The 21407-nt window shown below is 36.3% G+C and overlaps 1 pseudogene; it reads right to left on the reverse strand.

Annotated features, from left to right (window-relative positions):
• Nucleotides 1-265: 265 nt before the first annotated feature.
• Nucleotides 266-6302, reverse strand: LOC120135818 (annotated as a pseudogene).
• Nucleotides 6303-21407: the final 15105 nt, after the last annotated feature.

Genomic DNA, 21407 nt, shown 5'->3' on the forward strand with positions numbered 1-21407 from the left:
AATTTACTAAAATTATTTGGGAAGTAATCCTCTTTACAAGCTCACTCCTAAAAACAAAAGGATAGGGAAGAACTCGACGCCACAACTTGATGAAAGTAACAATACTGTCCGGCCACCCTCCAAGTCGGGCAAAACATAGAACACCAAATAAGGCTCTGACTGGAATGACATTTTACATGTTAAAACGATAAAATATCTCGAGGTTCAGTCGCTCTTTCAACCAACACCTGACAGCACTAGAGCTGAAAATCCATCTTCATTCGTAAGAAGAAACCAATATATCCACAAACATAAGTCGTAGGGAAACACAAACCTACGGTCAGTCACTGAAATCCAAGCTCCCGCTACGAGAACTGCTAACATTACGGCTGTGTAGTGACAAACCTCTCATATGACCAGCCACAGCAGAGCCATCAACCTTTTTCTCCTTTAAGTATTTTTCCCTCTCAACATGTTTTGCAGGAGGGGGAGGAATTGCAACAGTTGAAGGATCTGCACTGTTTTCATATGATGGTTCTGACGGCAGTGGTGGAAAAAGTGGACGGTTTAGGCGTTCTTCCTCTCCCAGAATGTTCGATCCAAACAAACCCAAGTGTGGCTTCTCTCTGGAGTACTCTTCGTCTTCTGGTCTTGCACATGCTTTCCCTTTTTGCATCCTATACAGTTTCACAGTTGGGATGAAAGAATTTTGTCAATGTATACAATCGACAACAAACTATACAGAAGAATAAATAGAGTACGAAAACTTTATCACTCTATACAGAAGTGTTACATTTGTTAGATCTAGAATCAATAGGTCAGCTTTTGGGAGACTCGATCACCCAAATCCCAAAATAACACGGTGCAACTCTCAAGTTCAGATCCTGAACCTGTTGTCTTCTTCCCTATTGTGTTTTATTGCTTCTCTAATCCTTCTTTAACATGCACTCCGTTTTACACTGGTCCACGTGCAAAACATTAAGCATTTATCTTGCTTGCACGCAAGCTGACATGGTGAACATAAATACTATGCTGTTTGACTCATAAAAAGGAAGGCATATCGCATTGAGACGAGAAGGTCCTAAATGTGATGTTATACACGTCTGATGTGACAAAAAATCTTAGAACATTTTGCGATATCCTTTTGGGCGAGTCAAAAGACAAACCTACTTAATTCCAACATGGCTAAATATAATAGTTGGGTTTGTTCTTATTAGATAAAGCTTTTGGGAGAATTAATTAGCCAACCTAACACCATCATCTCAAAAAGATAACAAATACAATGAAACGGGAGAGGTTTATTAATTTTCTAGGAAGGTTTGAATCTTGGAAAGACAAGACAAACCTTCTAAAAAGTTGTTCTGGCTCCTCTTCTTCCTCTTCTTCATGGTCAAAATGATTCGGTATTTCTGTTGATGTTGGCCTACTCGAAACAGTAGTCTTCCCAGATAGAAGAGCATTATGTCTGATAAGAACTTTCTGGAGCTGCTCATTCAATTCAATTGCTTGAGAAACGGCCTTCTCATCCCTGAATATAAAAAGACAGCATTCAACAAAGTTGAAATTCCAAAGAAATGAACTTCTATATGCATTTTTGCATTAGAAATTAATAATAATGTAAAGAATTTGCCACACGCATCCTAGTGTTTTGAAGACAATAAACAAATAATCTCCAAGTCCACCTTCTCGATTATAACTCATATAATTTCTACTCTGTAAGTAGTTTCTTTCACATTCAAAGTAAACCGTGCCCATAATCACACACAACCTTACCGAGAACTCATCACAAGATGCATCACCCGCTGCTTCTGAAATGAACACTGTTCCACAAGATCAAGTGTAAATTCATCCTTTGCACCCTAAAAGAAAACATATCTTGGCAGTTAAAAGGACATCCCAACTCAAAATTTCATACATGCATCTGAGGATAATAAAATACATCAATCATAAAGAGAGGAAATATCACCTATACCTCAGGATTTTGAGTGTCAATTGCATCAAGGACTTCCTTCAAAACCTCTAAAGCATTGCTGGCCTTCTGAATAATACTGTGACGAGAAAAATATATTTGAGGAATTTTGTTTCCCGGAAAAATAAATCTCTAATGTTACAATGCATTAGCAATTTATTTAGCAATTAGGAAGCATAAAAATTAAATCTTAATACAAACTAATACAGATATAGCCTGAACAAACAAACATATCCCAACTGCCCCAACAATGAAGAAAGCATTTTAGACAAGAAAGAAGCTCAAATGGATTCATATGCTGTTTATATTCTAGTGAGTTCTTTTTTTAGTAAGGTAGATTTTTTCTTTCTTTTTTTTAACCTTTGGCACAATGGATAGCTAAAAAAATTCACATCTAGTGCAAATTTGCCAAAAGATACAAAAGTTACCTGGACTCCGGAACAATCTGAGGCTCTGCTTGCTTTGCAGCTGCCTCCTGTCTGGCGGATGCGAGTTCCCCATTAAGCGTATTAGGTTTAGTTGGTAGTGAAGCAGGTAGATTTGATGTAGTAGAGGCCTTTGAGGAAATTCTACTCCACTACTCTGAAAGGATTAAACAAATATAAACATGGATTGTACGTTGTGAAGAAGGAAACAAGTAAAAACTACTTATGCAGGAGTTCAAAATTACATTCACGAAAACATGTTAAAAATATTAGTATTGGATCGTAATTGCTATTTGATGGAACACCTAATGACCATAGAGGAAAACTTTTCAATAATGAAAAGCTTTAGGAAAATACCGAAATCGTGGGGGGAATTCAGATTCACCAAGCTGTTCATCTTTCTCATAACTGTACTTTGAGAAAGCTAAGAACAAAATATGCCATATCTAGTTATTTACAGTATAACTATAAAAAGAAATTGAAACTGTCACAAGATAGCCCATGAATGAAACCAATGTCTTTAAAAACATGAAATGGACATCAAAGGAGACATACACTTCTATATCACTTTTTCTTCAAGCTGCATTTCAGTACAAGCATCTCAGGAAGGTATGAACGAGCTCACAATGACTGAATTATGTGCCTCACAATCACTTGCTTGATTCCCTAGAAAACTCAATCTGCTGCTAATTCAGTGATACGCTGACAAAAGTAATCAATGTCTTCTGATAGTAGATATTAATGATGATTCTAGGATGATTACTTGCATACTTGCTTCAACTCTACAACATGCATGCTCTTATTATTTTCACTAACTTCAATAACTCCTAGGCATTAAGATTTCACAGTACAACCAGTCAACCTAACCACAAAATGCTAACAGAATGGACTCCTCTAGATTTCTCATAGTAATTATTGATTGAAGATTGGGTTCAACAAATTTTACACAAGGTTTTCAAATCAGGTAACGTAAAACAGAATTTTGGATTATTTTGTGATTTAAACTTTAAAGGAATCAGGGAAATAACACAGTTTAGAACTTGCCATCAAAGAAAAAGAACACAGTCAAAGATAGAGAAAGAGCTACACTTTTTAGAGCATTTTGAAAGAAAAAAAAACATATAGAGGTTTAGAGGAAGTTTATCTATAATGTAGGTTGAGGAGAAGGCCTGGGAGAAGAAAATTCTTTGTGAAAAAATGAGAAAATTAGTTAAACTTCGCCAAAAGAATTTACAGACAAAGCATAGTGAAGGCCATCTCACTCACTATTCCACCACAACCAAGAAGAAATTACAAAACTCCGAACAACAGTACTTGCAACAACATACCCATACTATTAAACTACTATAGCCTCACAAAGAGTGTACACTTGGGGTACAGATTTTTTTCACTCAAAAAATTTTGAACAGTATCCGTATAAAATGCAGCAACCATATGATTAAACCAAACCCACTAATGGCTTTGACTGACATCAGTACTAGGCAGAATGAAGAAAAAAGCTTTTTTTTTTATAGAAGATAGGCCTCATTAAAACCCCCCTTCATATCCTACATGTTATATCAAGAAAAAAGCTTTTAAATTGTGTGCAAGTCAAAAACATAGCACAAGGTTCCCAGAGGACACTTTTTTCTCTAATCCACCAAAATGTACAAAGTATGGAGATTACACATGTTTCATGTCTGTACCTACCACCAAATCATAGTATGCTGAATAGTATTGAGGGCACTTTCCAGAAGCGCCACCAAGAGAAGTTTGTGTAGCATCTAAAAGGAAAAATATTCTCTCTCGTACTGGCAAGTCCAACTGCAACAAAAGGTGGAAAAAAAACAATCAGTTTTTTTTTTTGAAAAATCAATGAAAAGCAAACAGATGTAGAAATGAAACAAATTTACACCTTTTTCTTGACTATCTTAACAAGAATTGGGAGAATGCCATTATCAATCACCAGCTTATGAACATTTTCACCTGTATTGTTCATCAACATCTCCAACTGCAAAAGTGGGTGTTAGAAAATGCATTTACAAGATATAGGACAACATAAGGTCAGTTATTAAGCAAAAATAGCATGTACTGACCAATACAGCATATAATTGAGCATCTGGGTTTTTGCTCCCCAATCGTTTCTTAATTGCTTTAACAACATCTTTAGCTTGCCTGTATATTGAAAATATATACAACAAAACCAACAAAAATAAAAACTCCAACAAAATATAGGCAACCCAAAAGAATACATTGTGGTGCCAATTTTAACAAAACTCATAGTGATCGTTTTCAACATAATAAAAAATAAAAGGAAAAATAAATCTAACTTTGATCTCGAGAAACTAACTCACAAATTTCAATGTTCTTTGCCCAGTCCATCTCAGCCAATTTCTCACTTGTGGCAGAATTGACCAGCTCAGTAGCCATTTCTGCTTGTTTCTGGATGTAGTTAAATAAAAAGATTTTTCAGAGCACTGAGAGCAACTCAAAAGACAACATGAATAGGTAAGGAATTTAAAAATACGTAAGCAGATCACAGTATATACAAGTTAAGAAATTAAGACTGACAATGTTTCACTCTTCTTTACATTAGTGTATTTGGCACGCTTCAGATTTCACCTATAATATATAATTCACACTTGCAAGCTTTTAGCGCTTGACAGCTGTCGTGTGCTTATTGGAATGCACAATTTTGTTGGGAAACATTAAACACTAGTGTCTAGACCTTGGGTTGGTAACAAATACTTCAAATCAGGAAGGCAACAGAAAGGATCAGTCATTTAACACTTTTAACTGTTTAACATTTATAACAATCGAACATGTAACTTTTATCACTAATTCACTATCAAATTTTATTAGTAGACTTAAACCATCATCTGCGTTCTTAGATGGTACAAATGCCAAAGGTATGCTCATATATAAGTAGACATGTAGGTATATGCAGAAAGATTGCTTCAGAAAAGAATGCTAGCATAGCCCCCATTTTCAGGTATTTATTAGTCCTGTTCTCTCCATTTTTTACTTAACCGGTTAACAGAAGCTGCTTGGTTGAAAACTAAACCAGAGAATGCTATCAGAAAAAGTGAATAGAGCAATTAATCACATGTTAGAACTGGACGCACCAATGCAATAGAAACCGGAAAAAGTAAATCAATGATAGAGGGTCATGCAATCATTCAATCAACTCCTAACTGGAGAAACCATACATACAATTGATAAAAGAAGAGTGAAACTAAACTAACCGGTTCATTTTCTTACTAGCAGTGAGTTTGAATTGCATACAGTTTAATTTGTTACTCTGCAAACAAAAAATCTCACAGTTCAGAAAAGAAAAATACTAAAGTAGAGACTGGAGATAAAACAATGGAAATCATCATATACATACAAGAGAAACAACATAATACCTCTAAATAAAAGAGTGAATTGAGAAAACCAGCTTATTTTAAAAATCATATATTCTCCCAAACTCTCAAACTAAGCAGCTTCACTTGAGCTAACACTAAAGGAAAAATAACAAATTACAGGGAACAATGTAATATCAAACATAAAAGGCAAAAACCTTGGATCTACTCTAATGTTCTATTCTGTTCTATCATACTTCACTAATGCAGCTTAGTTCAGCCATTTCTACTCTTAAACAGATTAACATCTTAATTACTCCGAATCCTATACATCATTTAACCAAGCAAAACTCTATATATATATATATATATATTTTCTTCATTTTAAAAAAAACAGAGATCTCGTTTCAGGAACCTTAACGGCGATGTACATGTAGAAACGAAGACGACGTAAAGGAAGCTTAGCAACAAGTGATAAACCCCAAGAGCCTGAGACTGACGGACAAAGCAAGGGATCAATTTACCAAAAAAATGGAGATTTATCGGTTTTCCCCCCTTTTTCTCGCCTTTATAGTAATGTCAATTAATAAATCTTATATTATTAGCTTGAATTTTTGGCAGAGAGGATTTTGGTGATTAAACCATGAATTTTACTGCAAAAAAAAGGAGAGAAAAAAGAACTTGAAGTTTCGTTTTTAAAGCTTCTCAGGGTGATTGATTGAAGCTTGTAGCAGCATCTCCATGCCCACGTGAGGGGCTGTCCACAGCAGCTTCCTTTAAAAGCGTCTTCTGGATGGATGGGTAAGTCTAGGGATGGCAACTCAACCCGAATTCGATGGGTTTCGATCTGATTTAATCGGATCAGAGTTTTTTTAAAAAAAATTAGATTCAAGTCAGATTTAGGGTGAAAAAAATTCGACCCGACCCGAAATATATATATAATTTTACCTATATATTTAGGGATAATTATAATATTACTCTTCTATATATAATTTTTTTTAATTAAGTCACTGTTTTTATTGAATAAAAATATATTTTTTTAATTATTTCGGGTTAGGTCGAGTTGAATTTCTAAGTCATATATTCGGGTCGGGTCGAGTCACGGGTGGATGACCCTTTCTTCTCGGGTCGAGTGACCCAAAAACCCGACCTAACCCATTGCCATCCCTAGGTAAGTCTAAAGTCACTAGAAGTGAGCTGTCTTCACTATTATATGGGTAAACTACATAATTTATCACTGAATTTTACATGTTGATTTGTTTATATCATTGATTTTTTAATTTTATCAATTATAATATTTAATTTTAATTTTATATTTAATTATGTTACTATGTTGTTAAATCAGTAACATGCTATGTCAATTATCGTTGATGTGGCCTATAATATCAAAATGATGTAATTTTGATGATGATTATTAATATTGGAAACAACACCGATTTAGGCATTCAATTTTAAGGGTATATTGATTTTATGATTAAACTTCTAAACAATTTATATTTTTGACATTGTACTTTTCAGTCGTCGCAGATAACCAATTGTTACTTGTCATAGGTAATCTTTCGCGATAAGATCAGTATCAAAACGTTCGTATTTCACTAAAAATCAATGAAAATCCATTTAAATTTTCTACGTATTAATACTCCAATCTCTTTTAATGACCATCCAATGAGACTAGTTTTGAGGTATGTTGTTCATCTTTTCAAAATAATACTTCTCGCTATTTAAATTCTTGAACAAACGCCTCAAATTTTGTAAATCTAAAAAAGTCTCTAAACATCTAAAAATTATAAATTTTATGTTTAATTGTAATGATTTTGATTGGCTTTTGTGGAAAATTAATCATAAGATAAAAAATGAATGAAATGTGAACGTTTGGTGTTAATTTTTTGCGAAAAATGATTGATGATAGGTGGTGATTGGTTGTCAACGGAGACTAAAAAGTGCAATGTCAAAAAAATAAAATATTTAAAAAATTAGTGGCAAAATTGATACACCCATATAGTTCATTGTCTAAAATTATATTATTTTAATATTAAAACAGGTACTAAAATGATGTCATTTTGGTGTGATGAGTCACGTCAATAATCGTTAACCATGTCATTGTTATATTACTAACTTAATGACAGAGTGACATAATTGAATATAAAATTAAAATTTAATGGTATAATTGGTAAAACTGAAAGTTTAATAGTATAAATAAGTTAGCAGGCAAAGTCCAATAGTATCTAATATAGTTTACCCTTATAGTTTCATTTGATTTTTGGTAAAATAGACAAATTATTCACTAACTATTATCAAATAATCTATTTGGTCAAAGAAGTTTCAAAAATTACAAAATTGTTATTAAACTTTCCAAACATTACCAAATAATCATAAAATTTTATTAAATTATTGCAAAATGTTATATTAAATTTACTGAAATCGTGAAAAAATAATTCTTAAACTTATTAAAATTTATCACTATTTTATAAAATATAATAATCATTTTGTAATATTTTGATAAATTTATTAATTATAATGTAATTTTTAAAACTTCAATGATCAAAAGTTTATTATTTTATATGAATAGATCAAAAGATTATTTAAACATAATATAGTGATCATTTGGTGCACTTTATCCAATATTTTTTCTTTGACACGTGTCAAACAATTCCCATTTTGAGTCTCAAACTAAAATTCCATGACAAATAAATGAAAAGTAAATGTAAATATTTTTTTGGAGTAAAACAAGTGATAAACATTAGTTCTCTAATAATAATTATTGAAAAAATTGAATTTTAAAAAATTTTAAAAAATAAATTATTTTATTTATAAATTATAATTTTTAATACACTTAACAAAATATCTAATAAATATATCAAATTTTAAATAGAACACGTTGAAAAATTTTATTAAACATCCAACTACTTCCAACCCGAAATCATCATTCAAAAACTCTACTATTGTGTTTGTTTTCTTTTCTTTTTTCATGTTTTCACTATCGGAAACATGTTTTCGCATAAACATTATATTATAAAAATATAAGTAAAAAGTATACAATGATAACACCTTATTCCTTACCTTAAAGTTTTCTCTCACATTTAAATAAATATTTTGATTCACTTTGATAGCATTCTTCTAGTAATCTTGAAGACACTGAAATTCGCCCATCATAATACATACATATATATAATATTATATTATGTTATAAATTATAATTTATTTACATCCTTAAATTTCTGTTACAGGCCCAACAATAAAGGCCCAACAATAAAGGCCCAAATCCCAAGGGCCCCAGCCAAGACCCAAACCCGTGTATACTTAGGGTTTCCAAAGAACCCTAGCCTCACACACTCCATCAGCGCCGTTCTCCCCCGTTGAAGACCCAGCAGTCCCAACTCCCGAGTTTCACGGCCGCACGCCTCCTTTCACGGTCATTTCTCGCATGTTCAACAAGCATAACGACGTGAGATACAAGGATACATCCACAACCAACCAAGCAGTGATTTAGTTCAAATAAAATGCTAGAAAATCGGGACTAAGACTAGTATTCTTAGATTATAAATACATGTAAAGTGAACAGGATGAAGAGGAAAAAAAAGGGAAGAGATACGGGTGATACACAAAATACGCAGAAGGAATACTGCAAAATACTAAGGGTTACATATTTTCAGGGCACTTTGCTGTAAACATTCCGAGAGAAATAAAAAGGTAGTGTTTCATTTTTACCTTGTTCGTTCGGTTGCTTCCCTTGCATGTTTATTTTGCGTGATATCTGGCTCGAACTAAACCAAAACCGAACGGTCGAGGAACGAAAGGGAGGCCATTCGATTTATTTTTTTTTTCTTTCAAAACTTTTTTAGATCTAGGTTTTTTTCCTAATCGATTTTCGAAAAACAATCTTTGTTTTCAGAAAGGGATTTCAAAAAGTTTTCGAGATTTCAAAAAAAAATAATAAAAATAAAAGAGATGAGTTTTGCCGCCAATGAACGACGACCGGCGCCATTCAACGGCGACGGCGAGGTGGCGTAGGGTGGCGTTTTCTGGGTTCATGAAGAACCACGGCCCTGTTCTTCATTTCTGAAGAACAAGCGAGAGCATTTAGGCAAAAGGGGAGGGCTCGTTTTGGCGAGAAGAGGAGAATGAGTTTTCATTTGTTTTAATTTTTATTTTAACAATCCAGATATGTTCTTTAAAACGGTTAAACCGTGCATTTGATGCCTCTGTTTTTATAAAGTTATAATTTGCCCCTTTGGTTCCAAGTGTAATTCGAATTCCTATCAAATTTGGCCTTAAATTTCATTCTATTTTCAATTTAGACACTATATATATATATAATTATTACGTTTAAATCCTTATATTATTATTGTAATTATTTTGTATTATTTATGCTGAATGCGGGTATTCTTTTACATTTTATGGTACACATTATTAATAACATGAATTACTATTATGCTTATAATCATTTCTTATTCTAGTATAATATCCTATAATCGTATATGGTATATATTTCAATTCAACTTGATACTTATACTATTATTTTATTTATTTCATATTACTTAATTTGTTGTACATATACGTACTTTTATATTTACCTATATACCCATTATTAATAAATATATATTATTTTTTTAAAATTATTCCCTATGTTATTTTCTAATATATATAATATATATATATAATATCGTATTTATTTGTTTGTACACATATTTTATTTTATTATTATTGTCATATATATTTGTTATTATTTTCTTTTATTTAATTATTTTTCCTATATGATATTACCTATATATATATACTTTTATTGTATTTTAATTAAATATTATTTATCTATACCTAATTTGGACTATATGTCCTAGAAGGGGCCGCTTTGTCTTCAATTAAATTCCCCCCAACTTTCGGTGGAGTAATTGTGGGGGTAGGTTTTATTTTTAAATATTTATTTATTATGTATATATGTTTATTTGTTTGGTTTGATGTATATATTCTTATTACTATATATATATTTTTCTTTTCAAATTGTACATATGTACAATTATTTTTTTTCCTCATCTTATTTATTTAGTATCTATTTTTATTTTTCTTTATTTTTCTTTATCTTTGATTTATTTACTCATATTTGTTTATTTATTTATCCATTTATTTATGTATATTGTCTTTGCTTTTTTTATCTCGTTTTATTCTTTTTCCCCTTTATTTTATTTTCTTTATGTTATTTGTTTTCTTCAATCTAACACGTTCACTTTTAAAGGGTACAACTTTCAAATCAATCTACGGTAAGTAATTAGGACTAGAGTCTTACCTTGTAATTTAAACTTATATTTTTCTTAATTAAAGACAACTGGAAATTACATAGTACCGAAAGGGTGGTTCAAGGGTGCTAATCCTTCCTTGACCGTAACCGACTCCCGGATCCGACACATCTTTGGTACGACGCAGATCAGGTAAGAAATGAGGTATTCGATCTACCTATTTGTTTTAGAATAAAAGATCGGTGGCGACTCCAATCCACATTTTCCTAAGTCGAAGCCCAATTCCGGGTCCACCCGAAAGACGGTTGCGACAGCTTGGCGACTCCACTGGGGACACAGGTAAGTGAGTCAGGCTAAGGTAATTTCCAGTTGTCTTTTTAACGAAAAGGGTAAGTTTGAACTTTAAGGTAACATTTCGATCCTTATTACTTACTTTTGGTTATATATTTTTTTCGAGTAAATAGTTGGACTGACCGTTTTCTAATGATTTCAGCTTTCCAAACCTTTTCATCCAAAGGCTCTATACCCGAGCTCCGAACCCTTTAAGTGGGGGTGAAAGCGACGCATTCGTGTGAATTTATTCACCGCATATGCCTAGCAAGTAGCCTTCGGGATTCATATACCTTGTCTTCGTGTGAATTTATTCTCGCATAGACATAAGGGAATGTGTCCCCGAGTTTAACTTAGTCCACACAAGCCTGTGATGGGTTTAGGACTAAGGTCTGGTAGCCCAAGGGGGCCCCGGCAAGGAGAACTCGACTACCTTTTAGAACCTAAACCGGGAGACTTTTGAAGAAATAGAGCCTACCCCAAAACCATATTCCAAAACCTAGGGCATTGTTTACCTAACCATGTTTTTGTCCCTATGTTTTTTTCCCCTTTGACATTTTCTTCTTTTTTCATTTATTTATTTATTTCTACTTTTACTAACTTTTTACCTTTGTGTTTGTTTTTTTAGCATTTGCATCATAACAAGAGGCCATTGATCCCTAAAAAGACGTTCATTACGCACAAAATAATCTGAATTAATGGATAAAGGTGTTTGTAATACAAGAGATTAAAACCCTGAGGTACGACTATGGTCCGAGAAGACTCAGAAGGAAAAGGGAGACAGTCTTCAAGGCAGCTATGTGTCAGAGCTGGTTAGCTACGCCTCGATCAGCCTAAAGCAGAATGACGTACAAGAGCTCCGGGACATCTGGGACAGTTGGAAGAATGAGGTGAAACAGAAGTTCAGCCAACGGTACGGTGATGTTGCACTTTTGCTTCATGTTAAGATTGATGAGCCCTTAATTAGAGCCTTGGTTCAATTCTGGAACCCGGGATACAGTTGTGTAACACCCCAACCCGTACCCGACCCGAATACGAGTCCGAGATGTCACATTGACTTTTTAAAACGATTTCCTTTCAAAATAATCGAGCATTTTAATTTGTATTAAGAAAATACGACCATATATGGTTCACTTGTGCTTGTTATAAAATTTTAAGTTCAAAAATACGTATTCGTGAACAGTAAAAATACGGTATGAATAGTGAACAATGAATAGTGCGATGAACAGTGGGGGTATCGATTCCCTGTAGCAGGGAATCGATTCCCCTTTAAGATACTGGAAAATTTTGTTCAAACTCGCGGTTACTGCTCATGCTACAGTAACTGCTACAATATTTTCCGAAATTTACATATTAACTTATAAAAATTAACCTTTCATCATTATAAAAATTCCCATCTATGTTTCCCAATTTATTTAACAAAATAATTGAATATTATTAATATATACTCATTAAAACATTACAACTCATTCGTATGACTTTTCAAAACCGTTAAAACTTATCAGATTTGATCATTTATTTACATGCCACCACTATCGTTATTACAAATACACATTATACATTTCTTTCTGATCTGATCTATGGAAAGGAGAAACTGACCTGTCTTGAGTAACTTTTCAACCGTCATCTTCTCAACCTACGCGTGAAACAATCACACGCTAAGTCGTTGACTTAGTGAGGCATATAAAATATATAAGAAAACCATATAACATTTCATCACTAATTTCTTATATACTATATCAGCATATAATATAAACTTCAAATCTCACTATTGCATAATAATTACCAATCTCATATACAAATACATTCACTTAGCACACAATATCACATATGAATCTTGTAAACACTTTCAATGTCTTTTATAGGCCCATGTACATTACTGAGAACTTAAGGTATGCGAGTACTGTGAGGTTGTGCACTATGCTGTCACCACAGCTCATATAAATTTGCACCGTAGTGCCACGTAGAATTTTGTCCCGAAGGACGCGTAGAAATGCACCGAAGTGCCACGTAGAATTGCACCATAGTGCCATATAATATGTCCCTAAGGACCTCATATAAACTCCTTAAGAATCATATATATGCTAAGGATCAAACATGTGTCTCACAAGACCTCATACATGCTCCAAAGAATACATATACGTCCCGAAGGACCACGTAGAATTTGTCCCGAAGGACCGCGTACCCTCTACTCTTGGCATGCCAACTATACCTCTAGATCTCATGACACATATCATGGGCATTATTCTTTATTTATTTCATATATTCATATAAAAACATAATTCACTTACACGTAGAACATTTCCATGTGATTCACATTCACATGTTCATATAATCACGTAGTTTACTTTCATGTAATACATGTCACTTTTCATATGAATTCATATTCATATATCACATAGCTTATACTTTGTTCTTATGTCTTCTCATAGACATATATTATTTCTCACGTAGTCACATATATTCATATCATATTACCTATATTATTTCTCATGTATTCATGTAAACATGCATGTCTTATTTTGTTCACATATTTCATATATACATCATATAATCCTTTCCTAAAGTTCACACTCTATTTTCCCATATGGCATATCACATAAATCACATAGCACATATAAGCACATATCATTTCATATAATCAAGTATACATACCTTTATGTCATTCACATCATTAATCAATAATCCATACACAACAACTATGAAAATAGACTTATCACAAGTCCAATTCCTTATAATCCTATAAACTAAAATGCACCTCATAAGAATCATACCAATCATATAACATTTTAGGATCCCTTCTTACCATAGTAACTCCGTCACTGGCTCATCGCGAGCCAATTTTCCGATAGCATAAGTACAATTAAATTGCACTCACCTTAGCCTTGCTTGCTTTGATTCAATCCTAATCCTTTGATTATTCCAGAACTTGTTTAGGCTCAATATCTACATAAATATACATTTCAAAACGACTATCAGAAGCCTAAACCTTAAATTTGATGTTAAAACTTAAGCCGTTTAATAAACAAAATTTTCATTTTTCATTTAGGGGAAATGATCCCCCCCAGGGGGTATCGGTTCCCTTTGCATAATCTGGAAATTTTCGTTCCAACCCAGAAAATACTGTTCATTACACGAAAATTCTCTATTTCACTTCAATTCTTCATATTCATCCCCTTTCAATTCCTACCTCAAGTATACATACTTAAACTAATTTATATCTATTTATTTCATCTTAAACCTTAGAATTCTATTCTCCATATAGAATTCAATAATCATATCAAATTTTTCATGTTATCAAACTTAATTCTAACACTTCTAACTTCTTAATCTCATAGATGACAAGTCAAATTCAACTTAAAATTCAACTTATCAATTCTATTTCAAGATTGATTCAAGAACTCAAATCTTTAATCTCTCATATACCTTTCATCTTGTTGTTTTAGAACAAATTAAGCTTCCTTAAGCTTAATTATCATCTAATAATCAAAACCCAACCTTGAATTGAACAAATAATCAACTAATGAAGAAACTTACCTTTGCCCTTGCTCTTACGGGAGAGAAGAGAAAGGAAGAAAGAAGATGAAATGCTTTCTTCTCATGTTTTATCTCTTAATAAGGGATAAAAATATCTTTCATGACAAATTACCATTTTGCCCTTTAATTCTTTAGATAATTACTAACAACTTTCAGGAAATATCCTCAAATAAATCATTGAACTATTCAAGTATCTACTTTATTATCAAATTCTGAAATTTACGATTTAGTCACTAACCCGTAGTTTGGGATGTTACAAGTTGCTTCACCTTTAACCGGGAAGACATGGTGCCCACCATAGAAGAGTACACTACACTGCTGCATTGTGAAAACATCAAACTCGAGCGGGCCTACCTTAAGCACATTAAAGTCAACCTTTCAAAAATGCACTAGCTAAGGTTGCCGGAGTTGAGAAAATGGGTAACTGACCGAGCTCGATGTAAGGGTAGTGGAGAAGGAATCTCTTGGCTTCATATCAAGCAACTAATGAAGCACCATCCCGATGAGTGGAAGACAATAGACTTTTGCATTAGGTCTGTATGGTCTAATTTATTCCCAAAGACCTTGGGATACATCGATGCCACCGTAGTGGAGCTATTCGAACAACTCTCGAGAAGAGTCAATCCAGCACCAGCCATCTTGGCTGAGACCTTCGATCTCTCATCATTGCCGAAGAACTGGCGGAGGAAGATTTTCTGGGTGTATTCAACTCCTTCAGGTCTGGATTCACAGCCACTTCTGGAAGACTAACGGGTTGCCTACCGCCGTTTCAGCACACCTATTCACCTCTAGGTGAATTCATCACCTTGAAATGGCATGAAGGCGCTTCGAAAGAAAAATGGATGAAGGTCTTTAAGCATCTTCAGGACCGGATATTGTCTGGAGAGCCCCTTGGTATTTCTCAGTGACGTTCTTTTCCGATGTGGTGACTCTGACACTGTGACCTTACTTGGACTTTGGGGAGCATCGGGTATGCTCCGCTATTCTTATTAGCACTTAGACAGTGGCATGTCAGTTTGTCCCAGCAACATGCGGGTTAGCTAGGTCAGAGTTTGAGTATCACAGCGACAGCTATAAAAAGTTGATCAAAGAAGCAGCCGATCGTGGAGGAAAGTATTCCGGAGGATGTTGTAGCTGCCAGAAGCATGCTCACTCCGGATTATGGAGTGGCGAAGATTGAGAAAAATGACATATCCCTGTGCCAGACTGTGATGACACCCGGACCATGGAAGAACATCTCAGGCATGTCCCTTCTGAACTCGAGAGCCAAGACCGAGTTTGAATCCGTGAATAATGAGCTGAAGCAAAGAATAAAGGAACTTGAAGCTGAACGTTATCAGTGGAAGCTTGATGTTGACTCTCAGAAAGATCGGGCATAAAAACTGGAAAAAGAACAAAAAAGAGTCCGTTTTGAGCTCGAAGACTTGAGAAAAGGGTATCAAGATAAGGTCAAGGATAATTCCAAGTTGAAGGTAACCTCGAATACTGGAAAGACGAAGCTCATAGCCTGAAAAGGAAGTTTGAGGGGCCTGATGAGAAAGCTTGGAAGGAACAGATGAAGACTGCCCAAAGACGCTTGGCAGATAGTCAATATCAGAACCAGCGCTTGAGAGTTCGGGTAGCTGACTTAGAAAAACAACATGAGAAAGATGGCAAGACAATAGCTGAGTTAGAAGCTATTGTAGATGGGTTCAAGAGGAAGCAAACGAGCTTCAGATAGTGCCTTTCGACGGAGGATTACAATGGCGTTTCCGTTGGGAACAAGCACAACGAAGGGTGAGGGCCCGAGACGCAACCATACGAGATTTCCTGGATCAAGTGCAAAAAGCAGCCCGTCATCTTCACGGTATAGCAAGGGAAGCTGGTGTGGTTCGACAAGGCATTCAACCAGTGACAGATGAAGGCAGAAGACTTGTTAACCTACTGGAAGCTGTTTGGGGTCTAGAGGATTTAGTCCAAATGTACCTTTAATCTGTTTTTATGTCTCTAAAAAGATAAAACATTTTTGTCTGAATAAGGATTATTTATAATAATGAACACTTTTCTGGATCAATGCCTCCAATTGCATACATCATACATTGCATTCCTTGCATTTTATATTTCATGTTTGTTTTATATTTTCCATGTTTTTACATTCGTATTAACTAACAGAACATGTCTCAGACACCGAGCTTACCACCGCAAGCATCAGATACACATCACCCGCACAATACTCGAACAAAAAAAAGACAAATGGAAGCCAGAATGGAGAAGATCGAAGAGCACATGGCGAGACTTCAAAAGGAACTAGAAGATAAGATGGCTCAGAACGGTGAAAGTACTCTTGAGTCCATCAAGAAAAATCAGGAGTCCTTGGTCGATCAAATCGTAGCCAAGTTGTCGGGTCTACAGCAAGCTAGTGCATCAGGGGGCATCTCTTCCGAGGGGGTGGCCATACCACCAACCCCGCAAGTGGTTCTCTCACCCGGAATATTACCCGGGGACGCATCTGCTACTAAAGGGAAAGCAGCACTACCCGGGGACTCATTCGTTACCAAAGCGAAAGTTGCACCTGCTGTGAAGATACAAACTTCTACAATCATCCCTGATGATCATCCGGATGATTATCATGTCCCAGACTTTGATGAGGAAGATAAAGCCAAAAAGATGGAAGAAAAAATAAAAATATTAGAAGATCAAATAAAGATGGTCCAGGGAGACCATGATTATTATGGAGTGGACGCAATGGAGCTGAGCCTAGTTCCAGACCTGGTGCTTCCACCAAAGTTTAAAGTTCCGGAGTTTGAGAAGTTCGACGGGAACAGTTGCCCTTCAGCCCATATCACTATGTTCTGTCGCAAGATGACAGGATATGGCGGAAATGACCAGCTCTTGATCCATTGTTTTCAGGAGAGCCTGTCCGGTTCAGCTATTCGTTGGTACAACCAGCTTAGCCGAACTCATATCAAAACGTGGAAAGACCTAGCCAAGTCTTTCTTGGAGCAGTATAAGCATATCAACGATATGAGACCAGACCGGGTCATGTTACAAAGCCTAGAGAAGAAACACAATGAGAGTTTCCGACAGTACGCACAGAGATGGAGGGATTTATCTGTGCAAGTTCATCCACCCTTGGATGAAAAGGAAACAAGAAAACTATTTGTACAGACCTTGAAGGTACCTTACTTCGGGCACTTGGTAGCAATCACATCGGGAAGTTTCTCAGATTTAGTCATGGCCGGTGAAATGATCGAGTTGGCCATTAAACAAGGAAAGATTGAGGGAGGAGACTCCACTAAAAAACCTCCCATGAAGAACAAAGAGTGAGAGATCAACAATGTAAACACCTACAGTGTTAGAAAAGGGGTAACGATCTCAAGCTCAAATTCCACAGCAGCTGTACCATCCGGTACTTCTAGACAGAACCAGAGAGAACCAAGAAGAGAAAGGGAAAGGGAGCAGTTTGACCCCATTCCCATGACGTATAAAGAATTATACCAACAGCTCTTCGACACTCATGCAGTGTCGCCTTATCCTATGAATCCAATAAATCCCCTTACCGAAATGGTATGACGAGAGCGCCCACTGCGAATACCATGGCGGTGTGCAGGGGCATTCGATTGAAAGTTGTCTCGCATTCAAGAGACTTGTGCAACGAATGCGTAACAAGAATTGGATCACTTTTAACTCCGGAGCACCAAACGTCGCCCAGAATCCCTTGCCCAATCATCAGGAGACAGGAATCAATGCCGTTACTACCGAAGGGGGCAAGAAGGTTAAATCGAGTGTTTCAGAGATCAAATCTCCTTTGGCTTGGGTATGGAGCCAAATGGTAAAGGCAGGATTTCTTGCACCATATCCAGATACGACAGAAAATGAAGATGGTATCCATTGTTGTTACCACAACAAGAAGGGCATAAAGTGCAAGATTGCCCAGTTCAGATGTTAGTCCAGCTCATGATGGATCGAAAGGAGCTGGAGTTTACGAAGAAATTCAAGATTCTTTGGAAGCAGATGTTTGTGCCACCGGAGAATCATCAGATAGAAAATTTGGTAGGGGTAGTCCTTTGATAATTACCCCTAAGGCAAGCATGACAGTGACAACACCAGCCAAGGTGGTAATCTCCGCACCGCGGCCTTTTCAATATAAGGACAATCGGCAAGTGCCATGGAAGTACGAATGTCAGGTGAGTACTTCCGGAGGAGGTAATAGTAAAGTGGGGCAAAGACCACTAGGGCTATTCAAAGAAGATGTGCTAGTCGTCAATGAACCTATAAAGGAGGAAGAAGCTAAAGAGTTCCTCAAGATCTTGAAGCACAGCGAGTACAACATTGTAGAACATCTCCACAACCTACCTACACGTACCTCAATGCTAGCACTATTTTTAAGCTCGGAAGCACACCGAGAAGCGTTGTTGAATGTCCTTAGTCAAACGTTCGTGCCACAAGACATACCAGTCAGCAAGATGGATCGACTGGTGAATAATATTCAAGCTGATAATCTCATCTCGTTTTCAGATGATGAGATTCCATCAGGAGGAAGAGGCCGAACGAAGGCGTTACACATTACTACCTACTGTAAGGGGCACGCTTTACCAAGTGTCTTAATCGATAATGGTTCAGCCCTGAACGTGATGCCTTCGATTACATTGAAGAGCTACCAATAGATACCTCTCATATGAGCTTGTCAGAATGTGGTCCGAGCATTTGATGATGGAAAGATAGGTCCATGACCATCCCACCACCTATGATGTTGAGTTCCTTGTGATGGATATCATGCCGTCCTATAGCTGTCTTTTGGGAAGGCCGTGGATTCATCAAGCAGGTGCAGTACCCTCCACGTTGCACCAGAAAGTTAAATTTGTCATTGATGGGGCCTTAGTAATTGTCAACGCTGAGGAAGATATCGTGGCAAGCGTGACCATAGAGGCTCCATACATCGAAATAGACGAGGAAGCGGTAGAATGTTCGTTCCGCTCCTTGGAATTTGTGAATACCACATTCGTGGCAGAAGGAAAGAGAATCCCAAGACCTCGACTCTCCAAATGCACAAGGATGGAGATCAAGCAAACCCTGGGCCGAGGCGCCAGAACCGGGAAAGGTTTTGGGAAATATTTGCAAGGGATGATCAATCATGTCCTTCCTATCTCAAAATTAGACCAATTTGGGCTCGGTTTTCAGCCCAGTTATCATGAAAAGAGAAAGGAGATCCAAAAGAACCGGGAGAGAAGGTTGGCCAGATTGACTGGAAACGAACTCCAATGGAAGCCTATGACATTCCCGCTCTTCAAAACATTCAAGTCAGGTGGTTATGTCTTTTGAGACCACCATATCCGAGTTAGAAACGGCTCTGGAAGATCTGAACGTTAATGCCATGACCACAGAAGATGTTGACAACGGAGATAGATCCAGGATATGCCCTCTGCCACATGGGTTTGTACCTAGCAGTTGGTCGGTGGAGGAACTACCTGTGGTTTACAAGAATCTTTCAGAGTAATATTCGAACTATCCCTATTTGCCTATACCCGGGGCAATAGGTGATCTTTTGTAAGGGTAAATAAACATTTGGTTTAAGTTTAATAAAAGATGCATTTTTCTTTTCCATGGCAAACAAACTTTTCTTTTATTTTTGAATTCATTCTCTAGCCCCTTCATTCCAGTACTTCATTTCCAGTTACTCTCAAAGCTAGTTCTTGACCGTTCCGTGTGGGATATCATCCTCTCACACATGCATATCTTCTTCCTTTCAGGTTCCCAGATAACGATAATGTGGGCACTGATGATCCTGATCCAGAGGTGGATTTTGAATCAACCATTTGTCTTGGGGAATTTGATGAATACGATAATGAAGAGGAGTACAACTTGCCTACCGAATTGTTGAGAATGATAGAAAATGAGGAAAAGCAAATACTGCCACATGAGGAGGCGATCGAAATCTTAAACTTGGGCACTGAGGAAGATCGAAAGGAGGTTAAAATCGGCACAACTCTTTCGACTGAAGCAAGAAAAAACCTGATAGTCTTACTTCAGGAGTATGGAGATGTGTTCGCTTGGTCGTATCAAGACATGCCGGGACTAGACACAGATATGGTAGTTCACAAACTGCCAATCAAACCAGAATTCAAACCTGTGCAGCAAAAACTGAGAAGAATGCGGCCAGAAATGCTCCTTAAGATCAAGGAAGAAGTCAAGAAGCAATTTGATGCCGGTTTTCTCCAAGTAGCCAAATACCCTGAGTGGGTGGCCAACATAGTGCCTGTGCCGAAGAAAGACGGGAAAGTACGCATGTGTGTCGATTACCGGGACCTTAATAAGGCCAGTCCCAAGGACAACTTTCCTCTGCCACACATAGACACTCTGGTGGATAATACGGCCGGGAACGCATATTTTTCGTTCATGGACGGATTTTCGGGGTACAATCAGATCAAGATGCATCCTGAAGATATGGAGAAGACCACTTTCGTCACAATGTGGGGAACTTTCTGTTACAAAGTGATGCCTTTCGGATTAAAGAATGCTGGGCCAACATATCAGAGAGCTATGGTGACCCTGTTCCACGACATGATGTACAAAAAAATCGAGGTTTATGTCGACGACATGATTGTCAAGGCACAGACTGAGAATGAACATGTCG

This window comes from Hibiscus syriacus, unplaced genomic scaffold, assembly GCF_006381635.1.
Source record: "Hibiscus syriacus cultivar Baekdansim isolate YM2019G1 unplaced genomic scaffold, ASM638163v2 tig00110621_pilon, whole genome shotgun sequence".
NCBI lineage: Eukaryota > Viridiplantae > Streptophyta > Magnoliopsida > Malvales > Malvaceae > Hibiscus > Hibiscus syriacus.